Raw genomic sequence first — 13,925 nt, 5'->3', positions numbered from 1 at the left:
TTTAATTTTAATATAATAGGGTAGGTTAATGAATAGTTTAATCTAGTTTAATATAGCTTAATGTAATTTTAGTCTGATAGTTAGGGTAGGTTAATTAATAGTTTAATATAGTTTATTTTAAATCTAAAGGTAAGTTTAAATTTATTATAAGATAGGGATGAGTTAATATTTAATGTAAAGTTAGCGGGTTGTTAGGTTTAGGGGTTAATAGCTTAATTTAGTTTATGGCGGTGTGGGGGGCTGGCTGTTTATAGGGGCTAATAGGTTTAGTTAATGGTAGTGATGTGGGAGGCCAGGGGTTTAGGGGTTAATACATTTATTTAGTTGCGGCGGGGTCTGGGAGCGGCAGGATAGGGGTTAATAGCATTATGTAGGTGGTGGCGGGGTCCGGAGCGGCGGGATAGGGGTTAATTTATTTATTTAGTTGCGGTGGTGTCAGGGAGCGGCGAGATAGGGGTTAATATATTTATTTAGTTGTGGTGGGGTCCGGGAGCTTCAGAATAGGGGTTAATAACATTATGTAGGTGGCGGCAATGTCGGGAGTGGCAGATTAGGGGTGTTTAGACTCGGGGTACATGTTAGAGTGTTAGGTGTAAACGTAAGTTTTATTATACCATAGAAATCAATGGGGTATCTGGCAGCATCGAATATGAGCTTTTGCTGCATTCAGACTCCCATTGATTCCTATGGCATCCGCGGCCTCCAGGGTGGCGGATTGAAAACCAGGTACGCTGGGCCGGAATAATGGTGAGCGTACCTGTTAGGAGTTTGATAACTTGCAAAAGTTGTCAGATAGTGCCAAATTTGTATTCGGAACATCTGTAATTACGCAAGCATCGATCTGTATCGGACTGAGACCGGCGGATCGTATGTTACGTCACAAATTTCAACTTTTGCCGGTCTGTAGGCTTTGAAAAATGAGGCGAATCAGGCTCACCACAATTATGCTGTGGAATTCCAGCGTATTTGCGGTTGACGGCTTGATAAATAGGCCTCAATGCCTGCCTTTTTAAAAAAAAAAAAAAAAAAAATTTCAAATAATTTTTATTAGTGTTACTATACTGTAATGTATTTTTTATGTGTTTTGTGCAACTTTTTTGTTTCGCAAAACAATTAACCAGAGCTCTGAAGTCGCAGTAATCATTCTATTGTAAATCTTTACTTTCAACTCGTAATACCAGTGGTATGCCCGACGAGCACAAACATCTGCGATAAACCCCTTTCACTCCACTTGTAATTTGGCCTTTTTATCAAATTTTAAAATTTATTAAAAATTATTTCACTTATTTTCAGGTATTTGAGTGGAAAGGGCACCAAAGTATTTATACCTTAGATGTGTTTTTCTGCTTATATGAACATCAGTGGAGGTGTCGTGGGTAAGGAGTCTGAGTCTTGCCTCATTACAATTAGCGAGACTATGAGGCCTACTTATCAAGCCATCAACTGTGCTGCATTTGACATTGCGGGCGCGGACCTGAATATGTTCTCCATATTTAACAGAAAAAATGTCAAAAAGCCACGCACCAAGTATGGGGCGATGAGCAGCGGACTGTTGTTAACTAAACAGTCATCAATCTCACTGCTATTTGGCTTTTTCACAGCTTTATTTGTATACTGTCACTAAACATCGCCACTTTACTAAACTGTTTAACCCCTATCCCGCCACTACTGGACCCCACCGCCACTATACTAAACTGTTTAACCCCTATCCCGCCGCTCCCGGAGCCCACCGCAACTCTAATAAAGTTATTAACCCTTATCCCGCCGCTCCCGGACCCCGCCGCCACCTACATTATGTTCTTAACCCCTAATCTGCCGCCCCCTACACTGCCGCCACCTACATTATGTTCTTAACCCCTAATCTGCCGCCCCCTACACCGTCGCCACCTACATTATGTTATTAACCCCTATCCCGCCGCTCCCGGAGCCCACCGCAACTAAATAAATGTATTAACCCCTAAACCCCTGGCCTCCCACATCACTACCACTTACTAAACCTATTAACCCCTAAACCGCCAGCCCCCCACATCACCATAAACTAAATTAAACTATTAGCCCCTGGGGATGTGGGGGGCTGGCGGTTTAGGGGTTATTAGGTTTTGTAAGCGGTAGTGATGTGGGAGGCCAGGGGTTTAGGGGTTAATACATTTATTTAGTTGTGGTGGGCTCTGGGAGCGGCAGGATAGGGGTTAATAACTTATGTAGGTGGTGACGGCGGTGGTGGGGAGGTAGATTAGGGGTTAATTAGTATAATGTAGGTGGTGGCGGTGTAGGGGACGGCAGACTAGGGGGCATATTTTATCAAGCTCCGTATGGAGCTTGATGCCCCGTGTTTCTGACGAGTCTTCAAACTCGCCAGAAACAGCAGTTATGAAGCAGCGGTCACAAAGACCGCTGCTCCATAACCTGTCCGCCTGCTCTGAGCAGACATTGCCAGAAATCAACCCGATCGAGTACAATCGGGTTGATTGACACCCCCCTGCTGGCGGACCATTGGCCGCGAGTCTGCAGGGGGCGGCATTGCACCAGAAGCTCTTGTGAGTTGCTGGTGCAATGCTGAATACGGCGAGGTCTGGCAGACCTGATCCGCACTGTAGGATCAGGTCCGCCAGACTTTCATAAAAAGGGGCCTAGGGGTTAATAAGTATAATGTAGGTGGCGGCGATGTAGGGGGCGGCAGATTAGGGGTGTTTAGACTCTGGGCTTATGTTAGGGTGTTAGGTGTAAACATAACTTTTATTCTCCCATAGGAATCAATGGGATATCGGGCAGCAGCGAACATAAGCTTTCGCTGCTTTCAGACTCCCATTGATTCCTATGGCATCCGCCGCCTCCAGGGCGGCGGATTGAAAACCAGGTACGCTGGGCCGGAATAGTGGCGAGCGTATCTGGTAGATATTTGTTAACTAGCAAAAGTAGTCAGATTGTGATGAATTTGCATTTGGAACATCTGTAGTGACGTAAGCATCGATCTGTGTCGGACTGAGACCGGCGGATCGTATGTTACGTCACAAAATTCTACTTTTGCCGGTCTGTAGCCTTTGATAAATAAGGCGAATCAGGCTCGCCACAATTACGCTGCAGAATTCCAGCGTAATTGCGGTTGACGGCTTGATAAATAGGCCTCTATATGTGATTTATGTATTTAAAAGGACAGAAAACTAAAAAAATATATATATTTTATGATTCAGACAGAGAATATAATTTTAAACAACTTTCCAATTAAGTTCTTTTATCTACTAGGAGATAGCTGAAAACATCTGGTAAGCCAATCACAAGAGACATTTATGAGCAGCTAGCTCTCAGTAGTCCTTTGCTGCTCCTGAGCCTACCAAGGTATTATTAGACATTGCTATAATAGCTAGTGCTATCTATCTATCTATCTATCTATCTATCTATTGGGTACATGTAAAGCGCAAACTAATCACCCATGAGGGTCTCAAGGCGCTATGAGAGGGGGGCTAAGGGAAGACGATTCAGTCGAAGAGCCAGGTCTTGAGGTCCTTCCTGAAGTTTGTAAGGAAGGTGGATTGTCTGAGGTGCAGCTGTTTTTTTCTTGATGCGGGGGATGACTGTGAGTGCTTGGTCAGCAGAGCGGAGTTGTCTGGAGGGGGTGTAGAAATTGACACGGTGGTGCTATGGAATTGTACCCACCCAGTGTGCTGCCTTTGTGAGACCACTTTCCAGTAGCATCAACTTAGCCCTAAGTAGCTTTTATTGTTATGGGGTAAAGTCAATGCAAATAATCATTTCATTTTGGTAATTAGAACTGCCATTAGCTGGTGCTGTTACATTACGCTGCAGGTGTGTACAGCAGCAGTGACACTGTAGTCACAGAGTTGCACTAAATATATATATCTAGCGCTTCGGAATTTGGCGGCGCTATACAAATAAATGATAATAATAATAATATTCCTTAAAGGGGCATTGAAGTAAACATTAAACTTTCATGATCCAGACAGAGTACATTTGTCATGAGCACTATATGGCAGCTGTGTTTGCTACATTTGTAACAATGGTACACACATAGTGCTGACAATACATGCACACTTCTGACACTACCTCAGTATGCTCTCATGGAAAAGAGAGAAGTTTCAACAAAGGAGACCAAGGGAAATTGTTCATTTGATATTATGAGTAAAATGGAACGTCTTTTATTTTTCTATTTAATGCTTTTCCTTGTGACTTGCATGCACATGTCATTAATAGCTGTAACTACATTGTTACAACTGTTGCTATGTTACAGGCATTGCAGCTTGTGCTGGCTGATTTTTAGTTGCCATAAAGACAAAAGAAAGCGCAACTCTGATTCAAGGATCCTTTACACATACAACTCTATGCACTTACTTTAAAAATGAAAGTGCAAGCTCATCAGGAATATACATGCTCTTTCAGTATTTCATACAAACAGGTCCCTTTTCTCGGTTTCCCTCAGGATCCCTGTACTCTCAAGCCAGGGTGGTATAACCTTTGCTATGTGCACCTTGCGAACGGTCGATACTATTCAAGTGGCGTGCAGATTACAGTAACCCATGGAGGACAAACTACCTCTACGCAAATTATCTAGTACACATGTGGACTTTCTCAAGAGTGTTACCATAGTTTGCACGCCACTGAAATAGTACTGACCGTTCACAAGGTACACATAGCGAAGGATATATACTGTATATTTATTTATATTATAGCTGTTTGCCAAATACATGACCGTATACCATATACCTTTTTTTCTTATAGTGGATGGGGGATAAGAGGGTTGGAAATTGATCTGGGAGGGGAAGGGCATAGGGTAATCGGGGACAGGGGCAGCTACACTACAGAAAAATATGTTTTATTATTTTGATTATAAAAATAAACTAACAAAAAATATTAGATAACTGGGTACTGACAGACAACTGCCAGTACCTAAGATGGAGTCTAAAAGTTAAACGGGGGGGGGGGGTTTAGAGAGCTGTTTGGGGGGGATCAGGGTGGTTGGGGGGTAAGGGGGATCCTACACTGCAGAAAATATAAAAATAAAAATATTTTATTTAAAAAAAAAAAAGGCTTATATTTTCATACTGGCAGGCTGTCTGTCAATACCTAAGATGGGGGTTACCAGTAGGGGGTGGGGGAGGGAAGAGAGCTTTTTGAGTGAGATTATCGGATCAGGGACACATTTCTGAACAAAGCGGATCCCAGAGAATTTATTTTAATTTGATCGCATTTGGAGGTGAAATGGTGGCATGAAATATACCAAAATGGGCCTAGAACAATACTTTGGGTTGTCTACTTAAAAAATATATATAGTTTTGATTGGTAAATAAATAAAAAACAAAAAAAACAAGGCTCTATTTTTATTTTAATGTAGTGATGGCAAAAATGCTAAAAAAGCTCTGGTCTGGTCTTTTGGGGAAGACTTAGGGGCCGATTTATCAATGTCTGGCGGACATGATACGCTATAGCCAGACATCGCTGAATGCCGACAGCATACGTTGTCAGCATTTAACATTGCACAAGCAGGGGGTATCAATCAACCCAATCGTATGCGATCGTGCAGATTGATGTCCGCAGCTTTAGAGGCAGCAGACGAGTTAAGGAGCAGCGGTCCTTAGACCACTGCTTCCCAACTCTCAACGGTCTTAGACCACTGCTTCTCAACTCTCAACGGTCTTAGACCACTGCTTCTCAACTCTTGTTTTCGGCGAGCCTAAAGGCTCATGCGTAAACAGGTTTTTGGCCCTATTCAGGCCACTGATAAAAGTACAGTTACACTCATAATAACACTGTCTAATAACAATTATTGGGGGAAAAAATTGCAATCAAGTTATAAGGGCTCAAAGATATGAGGTCTCAAGTGTTAAAAAAAAAGCAGGCAAAGAGCTTTAACATAGAGATTCAGAAATATACATGCCTAAATATGTATTTGTATGTGTGTGTATATATATCAGAGGCGTAACTAGAAACCTCAAGATCCCGGTCCAGCAATCCAACCCCCCCCCCCCCCCTCAAAAGCATGATTTTGATACACACACAGGTACAGCCTCCTACACACACACGTTTACACACTTTCTCACACACACAGACACTTGCTTACACACATACATATACACACACATACATATACACACACACATACATATACACACACATACATATACACACACACATACATATACACACACATACATATACACACACACATACATATACACACACATACATATACACACACACATACATATACACACACATACATATACAAACACACATACATATACAAACACATACATATACACACACATACATATATACACACACATACATATACACACACATACATATACACACACATACATATACACACACATACATATATACACACACATACATATACACACACATACATATACACATACATACACATGCATACACACACATACATATACACACACACATACATATACACACACATACATATATACACACACATACATATACACACACATACATATACACACACACATACATATACAAACACACATACATATATACACACACATACATATATACACACACATACATATATACACACACATACATATATACACACACATACATATACACACGCATACATATACAAACACAAACACATACATATACACACACACGCACACACATACATATATACACATACATATAGACACACACATACATATATACACACACATACATATACACACACATACATATACACATACATACACATGCATACACACACATACATATACACACACACATACATATACACACACATACATATATACACACACATACATATACACACACATACATATACAAACACACATACATATACAAACACAAACACATACATATACACACACACGCACACACATACATATATACACACACACACATACATATAGACACACACATACATATACACACACACACATACATAGACACACACACACACATATACATACACACACATAAATATAGAAGCATTTAATATTTTGTCGTCTCACTGTTCCTTTCAGTATTCTTTGCTATTGTGCATAAATTATTGCCATATTTATTGAATATGGGATTATGTGGTGAATTAGAGAGGGTTTAGTCTTTTTTGGCACAAAAAGTTACACATGTGTAATATCACTGAGACAATACCTACGATATTGCTATTGCCCTATGCTGTTAGAGGTCCTTCCTGAAGCTTTGTGGAACCAGCGTTATAACAAAAGAAGGGGTCATCATGTCAATATTATTTAAAAAAGAGCAGAGTTCATAGATTGAGTCAGATAACAGATTAATGATTTTATGTATCTCCTTTGAGTAAAAATATAGGTGTGGCACTATTATTGGCACATTTTTAGTCAATAATTTGTGCTACCTCCCTTTACCAAGATAACAGCTCTGAGTCTTCTCCTATAATGCCTGATGAGGTTGGAGAATACATGGCAAGAGATCTGAGACCATTCCTCCTTACAGAATCTCTCCATATCCTTCAAATTTCAAAGTTGACACTGGTGGACTCTCCTCTTCAGTTCACCCCACAGGTTTTCTATGGGGTTCAAGTCAGGGGATTCGGATGGTCATGGCAGGACCTTGATTTTGTGGTCAGTAAACCATTTTTGTGTTGAATTTGATGTATGTTTCGGATCATTGTCCTGCTTGAAGATCCAACCATGGAGCATTTTAAGCTTTCTGGCAGAGGCAGTCAGGTGTTCCTTTCATATCCGTTGAAATTGTCTGGCAGAAAAACTGCAACCACTATATTTAACCATGGGCATGAGGTACTTTTCTATATAACTACCTCTGTTTGTGCGCCAAACCCACTTCTTGTGTTTATTGCCAAACACTCTATTTTGGTTAAACAATAAAGACAATTTTTCACGCCTTTTTGATCATATTTATCAAGGGTACCAATATTAGTGGAGGACACTGTGTATGTATATATATATATATATCCTATATAATAAATGGCCAAGTATGTTTGTCAGATGCAGTCATGCGCAGTAGAGACTGCACGTGACAAACATGCCTGACCGTTTGGATCCTGACACTCAGCACTCAGCACAGAGCAAGGCTGAAGCGGAGAGTCAGGGAGTGTTGCCGATGGGAGCGTTGTGATGCGGGCATGGCCGGGCGTTGCGAGGGGCGTGGCTGGCACTGCGAGGGGCGTGGTCGGCGCAGCAAGGGGGTGGTCGGGCGGGTGTCGCCGCGATGGGGCGTGGCCGGGTGGGGTGCCGCGATGGGGGGTGTGACCAAAGAGGCAAAGGCTTTCAATGAAGACAGAGGAGAGCCAGAGAGGGAGCAGGAGAGGGGGTGAGAGTATTGAATATTGTTTCCTCCCATTTTCTTCCTGTGGAGCTGTAGCTGGACACGGCCAGAACACTGAGAGATATCGGGTATTGATGTAACTGGAGTGAATAAGGGAACCTTCCTGAGCACAGACATTGGAGCCTGTTATCAGAATGAACTCATATGTGTTAGCCAATTAAGGGTTAACAGAAAACCCTTTAAATACTTGGGAGAAGCCGGATCTGGTATACTTGATAAAGGCTTGTGTCCTAGAAGCCGAAACGCGTAGAAGATAACCAGCTCCAGCATTTACTTTACAAATAACTGGCCAGTTATAGCTATCTTACGCTCGCAAGACCGTTCGTCTGCAATTGAAATTCTTTGACTCACCGGACGATAGGAGCTTTTCTACACATCAACAAAAGGGATTTTACACTTCTAAACGTATCCGAAGGAAGGTATTAGAGGATCGGATCCTCCGAAATACAACCATTTCCGGTCCAGGAAAACGCCACTGCAAACAATATTCGGCGTTGCCGCAAATAGAACCATCTCAACAAAGCAAGATTGGGTAAGAGAATTCTTTGTTTCTTGTGTCTATGAAGACAAAATAACACACTTAAGGATAAAAGAAAAGAATCATTGCCCCATCTGAGAATATATGTAAAGAGTTTCAGCAGATATTACAATCAAAGCCGCAAGTGAGCGCTTTCAAAATATCATCGGCTGATCCGTTTTTTAAAAAGGAATTATACTCTAACAGGAATTTGTAACAATGTTATCATTTTTTAAAGAAGATCCATATATACCTTATTACAAATATAAACATTAAGGTTGATACATACCAACTTTAAGATCGTGGGATTATAAGTCCTTATGGCCACATTTTAGTAATTGCAACAATATAGACTTTTACTAACACTTCAAGAGACGTTACAAAGTATCTGGTATTATTTCGAAGAATCAAAGACCTACGTGGGAACTCAGAGACTCCAGAGACATTTTCAGATATACACTCTTTTTAGTACTATTTGAATGTACGGCCTAAATAGAAGTTTATTTTAGACAAATTCAAGTGTTAGCTTTTATAATTTTTTTCTTTTTGCTGCAGCAATTTTTTAATCGGAAGTATCGTTTTTCTATACATTTTTTCTGAAGATTTTTTCTTTTTATGCTATTTTTGGATTTTTTTAGTTTTATTTTATTTTTTGAGCCACATTGTGTCTAATGATATATATTTTTAACTGAAATATATTTTTTCTTTTGTATCAAATTCCCAACCTGTTTATTAATACACCCTTTCAAACCATCGAATTCAGTTTACTGAAACAATACCTGTTGGGTTTCATTTCATTCTTTCCATCACATTAATATACAACTTATGTGTACTATTGTGTTTTTATATGTATATTTCTAAATAAATTAACAATTTGATTCACTCCTTTAGTGGTTTGTTTAATATTTATAATACACTCTATATTTCACATTGATTTACACCCCCCACAACAATATATATTCAAAAAGTTTTTCTTTTAATTTTATTTTCAGACAGCTAGCCGTAGGCGCCACCTCTATCTCCTTCGTTGTCTTGTCTAGCATATATCCGGTTGCAAATTTGTGAGATTTTTTTGCAACCCAGAGGTAGGCAAGTCTGTCTCATAAACAGTTTGATACACACACCTTTTCTCTTGTTGACACTGGGGGACTCTCCTCTTCAGTTCACCCCACAGGTTTTCTATGGGGTTCAAGTCAGGGGATTCGGTATGGTCATGGCAGGACCTTGATTTTGTGGTCAGTAAACCATTTTTGTGTTGAATTTGATGTATGTTTCGGATCATTGTCCTGCTTGAAGATCCAACCATGGAGCATTTTAAGCTTTCTGGCAGAGGCAGTCAGGTGTTCCTTTAATATCCGTTGAAATTGTCTGGCAGAAAAACTGCAACCACCATATTTAACCATGGGCATGAGGTACTTTTCTATATAACTACCTCTGTTTGTGCACCAAACCCACTTCTTGTGTTTATTGCCAAACACTCTATTTTGGTTTAAACAATAAAGACAATTTTTCACGCCTTTTTGATCATATTTACCAAGGGTACCAATATTAGTGGAGGACACTGTGTATGTATATATATATTATTATATATATATATATATATATCCTATATAATAAATGGCCAAGTATGTTTGTCAGATGCAGTCATGCCGTGATGGGGGTGTGGCCAAAGAGGCAAAGGCTTTCAATGAAGACAGAGGAGAGCCAGAGAGGGAGCAGAAGGGGGGTGAGAAGGGCCAAAGAGGGGGTGAGAAGGGCCAAAGAGGGGGGGGGGGAGAGAGAGAGACAAAGAGGAAAGAGAGCCAAAGTGGAGAGAGAGCCAAAGAGGAGAGAGAGCCAAAGAGGGAGAGAGGGGGAGAGAGAGCCAAAGAGGGGGGAGAGAGAGCCAAAGGGGGGGAGAGCCGAAGGGGGGGGGGAGAGAGCCAAAGAGGGGGGGGGGAGAGCCAAAGAGGGGGGGAGAAAGCCAAAGAGGGGGAGAGCCAAAGAGGGGGGGGAGAGCCAAAGAGGGGGAGAGAGAGAGCCAAAGAGGAAAGAGAGCCAAAGAGGAGAGAGAGCCAAAGAGGGGAGAGAGCCAAAGAGGGGGAGAGAGAGCCCCAAGAGGGGGTAGAGAGAGCCAAAGAGGGGGGGGGAGAGAGCCAAAGGGGGGGGGGGGGAGAGCCAAAGGGGGGGGAGAGCCAAAGAGGGGGGAGAGAGAGAGCCAAAGAGGAAAGAGAGCCAAAGAGGAGAGAGAGCCAAAGAGGAGAGAGAGCCAGAGATGAGAGAGAGCAAAAGAGGGGAGAGAGCCAAAGAGGGGAGAGAGAGAGCCAAAGAGTGGGGGGAAAAGAGCCAAAGGGGGGGGAGAGAGCCAAAGGTGGGGAGAGAGAGCCAAAGGGGGGGGGGGAGACAAAGTGTGGGGGGAGAGAGCCAAAGGGGGGGGGGAGCCAAAGGGGGGGAGAGTCAAAGAGGGGGGAGAGAGAGAGACAAAAAGGAGAGAGAGCAAAAGAGGGGAGAGAGCCAAAGGGGGAGAGAGAGAGCCAAAGAGGGGGGAGAGAGAGCCAAAGAGGGGGGAGCCAAAGAGGGGGGAGAGGGGGAGAGAGAGCCAAAGGGGGGGGGAGAGAACAAAAGAGGGGGGAGAGAGAACAAAAGAGGGGGGAGAGAGAGCAAAAGAAAGGGGGAGAGAGCCAAAGAGGGGAGAGAGAGAGAGCAAAAGAGGGGAGAGAGAGAGCAAAAGAGGCGAGAGAGAGAGCAAAGGAGAGGGGGGAGAGAAAGCAAAATAGAGGGGGGAAGAGAGAGCAAAAGAGTGGGGGGAGAGAGCAAGGGGTGGGACCGCTGTACTGCAAAAAATGGCCCGTGTACACAGGCTTTAGTACTAGTATATATATATATATATATACAGTATATATATATATTTATATTTATTGGCTGTGTTGGTAGGTAGTTGCGCCTGAAAAGGTTGAGGAAGGTAAAAAGCACTGGGAGTGAGTCTGATGATTGCTGCTGTTAGGGTATCCCCCTTCCTCTAGAGTGAGATGAGGTACTAGTAGTTTGAAGAGATGGTGTTTCTAACAGCGCTTCCAGGAGATGTCCCACATGTGCATATATGGGTGCAAAGAGATAAATGTATCTCCAGTGAGTACAATAGTGTGATCAACAAAAATAAATGATATGGGTAGCTCACCTGAGTGCACAGACAGTCTGAATTCTACCATTTCTCTTTTTATATATATATATATATATATATATATATAAATAGATAGATAGATAGATAGATAGATAGATAGATAGATATGTATTTTACATGAACAGTGACAGATGTAAATAGTGAAGAACATAGGAATGTAAAATATCTGTTTAACACATCGCCCCTGTTAAATATTCAAATAATCCATAGAATATATCTATATATTTTACAGTATGTCAAATCATTTTTTTATATTTTATATGTAATTTCAATAACGTGCCATAAGAATACTACATTTTACTGTGCACTAACCCAACTGCATTAATATCAAACTTGAGAAACACAATGCACAAAACGTATATTTTACAGTGAATTTTGGACATATTTGCTCATTAACCACAAGGCCCCTCTGCAACCTGATGTGTGTCTATGAATATATCCCATTGACATTGTTTGAACAAAAGGCATTAATACCAGTGTCTTTATTCCATGCTAGGGTCAAGTATGATAATTTACAATATTTATTAGTCGAAATCAACTAATAATCACAAACTAAAAAAAGAAAAGAAGTTTTTTGAGTGATTTGGAAATGTCTTTGTGATGTACTAAGTGCCAAGCCATTTTCTTTTGTCTGCTCCTGATGTCAACTGTAATGTCAACTGTAATTGTACCCTAACAACCTGAGTCTGATTTTTGTCATTTTCTGTTATTTTGCATTGTAATCAAGCCTATTGCTGTATAAAGGTATTTTAAAGCACCTCATCCACCAACTGAGGAATTACTTGGCTTGATTATATTTTTGTTCAGTGCTATAACATATGATCCCTAATCAGAGATGTCTGCTGGCAATTTACATCTGAAGAGAGTGACTTATAAATAGGACTCCAGAAAGCAAGAAGGGCAAATGCTAGTAAGCACTCGAGACCTCTAGGAAGATTATATTCCTGGCACCACTTTTCTATTTGTGCTCTACGGGCCCGATCCGATATAAATCGTCGCCCGCAAAAGCCGGCGACGCCAATATTTGCGCGTGTTTGGTATCCTATATACGGTGTAACTTAGAAGTTACGAGCATTTATTTCTGCCTTCGCCCGTAGTTTTTTTGCCCATAGACTGACATACAAAACACGCGCAGTTTGGTATCCAATATACGGCGTAAGGACTTACGCGCGCAGATTTCAGAAAATCTACTCCATTCTCATCTCGCCACAAATTGAAGGCGCTGCAACCCTTGCACTGACTTAGAAACCAACGTAACTCTCTGAAGGCCTAACAAGTGCATGCTTAACAACATACATATCAGCAGCTTGATCACAAATAGTTAACCTCTTCAAAGCATTTATTATTCCTGCCCCTGCAAGTTAGTCAAACCAATCACAAAGGGGTCAATCATGGGGCACAAGGGGTCAATCATGGGGCACAAAGGGTCAATCATGGGGCACATGGGGCAATCATGGGGCAAAAGGGGTCAATCATGGGGCACAAGGGGTCATCATGGGGCACAAGGGGTCATCATGGGGCACAAGGGGTCAATCATGGGGCACAAGGGGTAATCATGGGGCACAAGGGGTCAATCATGGGGCACAAGGGGTTCTGGAAGCCCTACAATCCCCTGTTGTTCTGTCTACACATGCTGATTCTATAGTTGCTGCTGAGGTCCATGGTGATGGTGCTGCCCCTGCTGCAGCTGGTCATCGAATTACATACTGCGGAGTTCCAATGCATGTAAGTGAAACTACTACATCCCACCTCCATTCCCTTAACCACCCTAATTACTGAAAAAATATCATTAGTTCAATTCATGTTTTGGTCACTATGAATTTATTGACTATCATTTTGAGAAATGAAAATGGATGTTTAGACCTTATGTTCACACCTTCTGTAAAAATTATTATTTAGATATATATACCC

Source organism: Bombina bombina, chromosome 9 (genome assembly GCF_027579735.1).
Source record: "Bombina bombina isolate aBomBom1 chromosome 9, aBomBom1.pri, whole genome shotgun sequence".
NCBI classification, from domain to species: Eukaryota; Metazoa; Chordata; class Amphibia; order Anura; family Bombinatoridae; genus Bombina; species Bombina bombina.
This window is presented reverse-complemented; position numbering follows the sequence as displayed.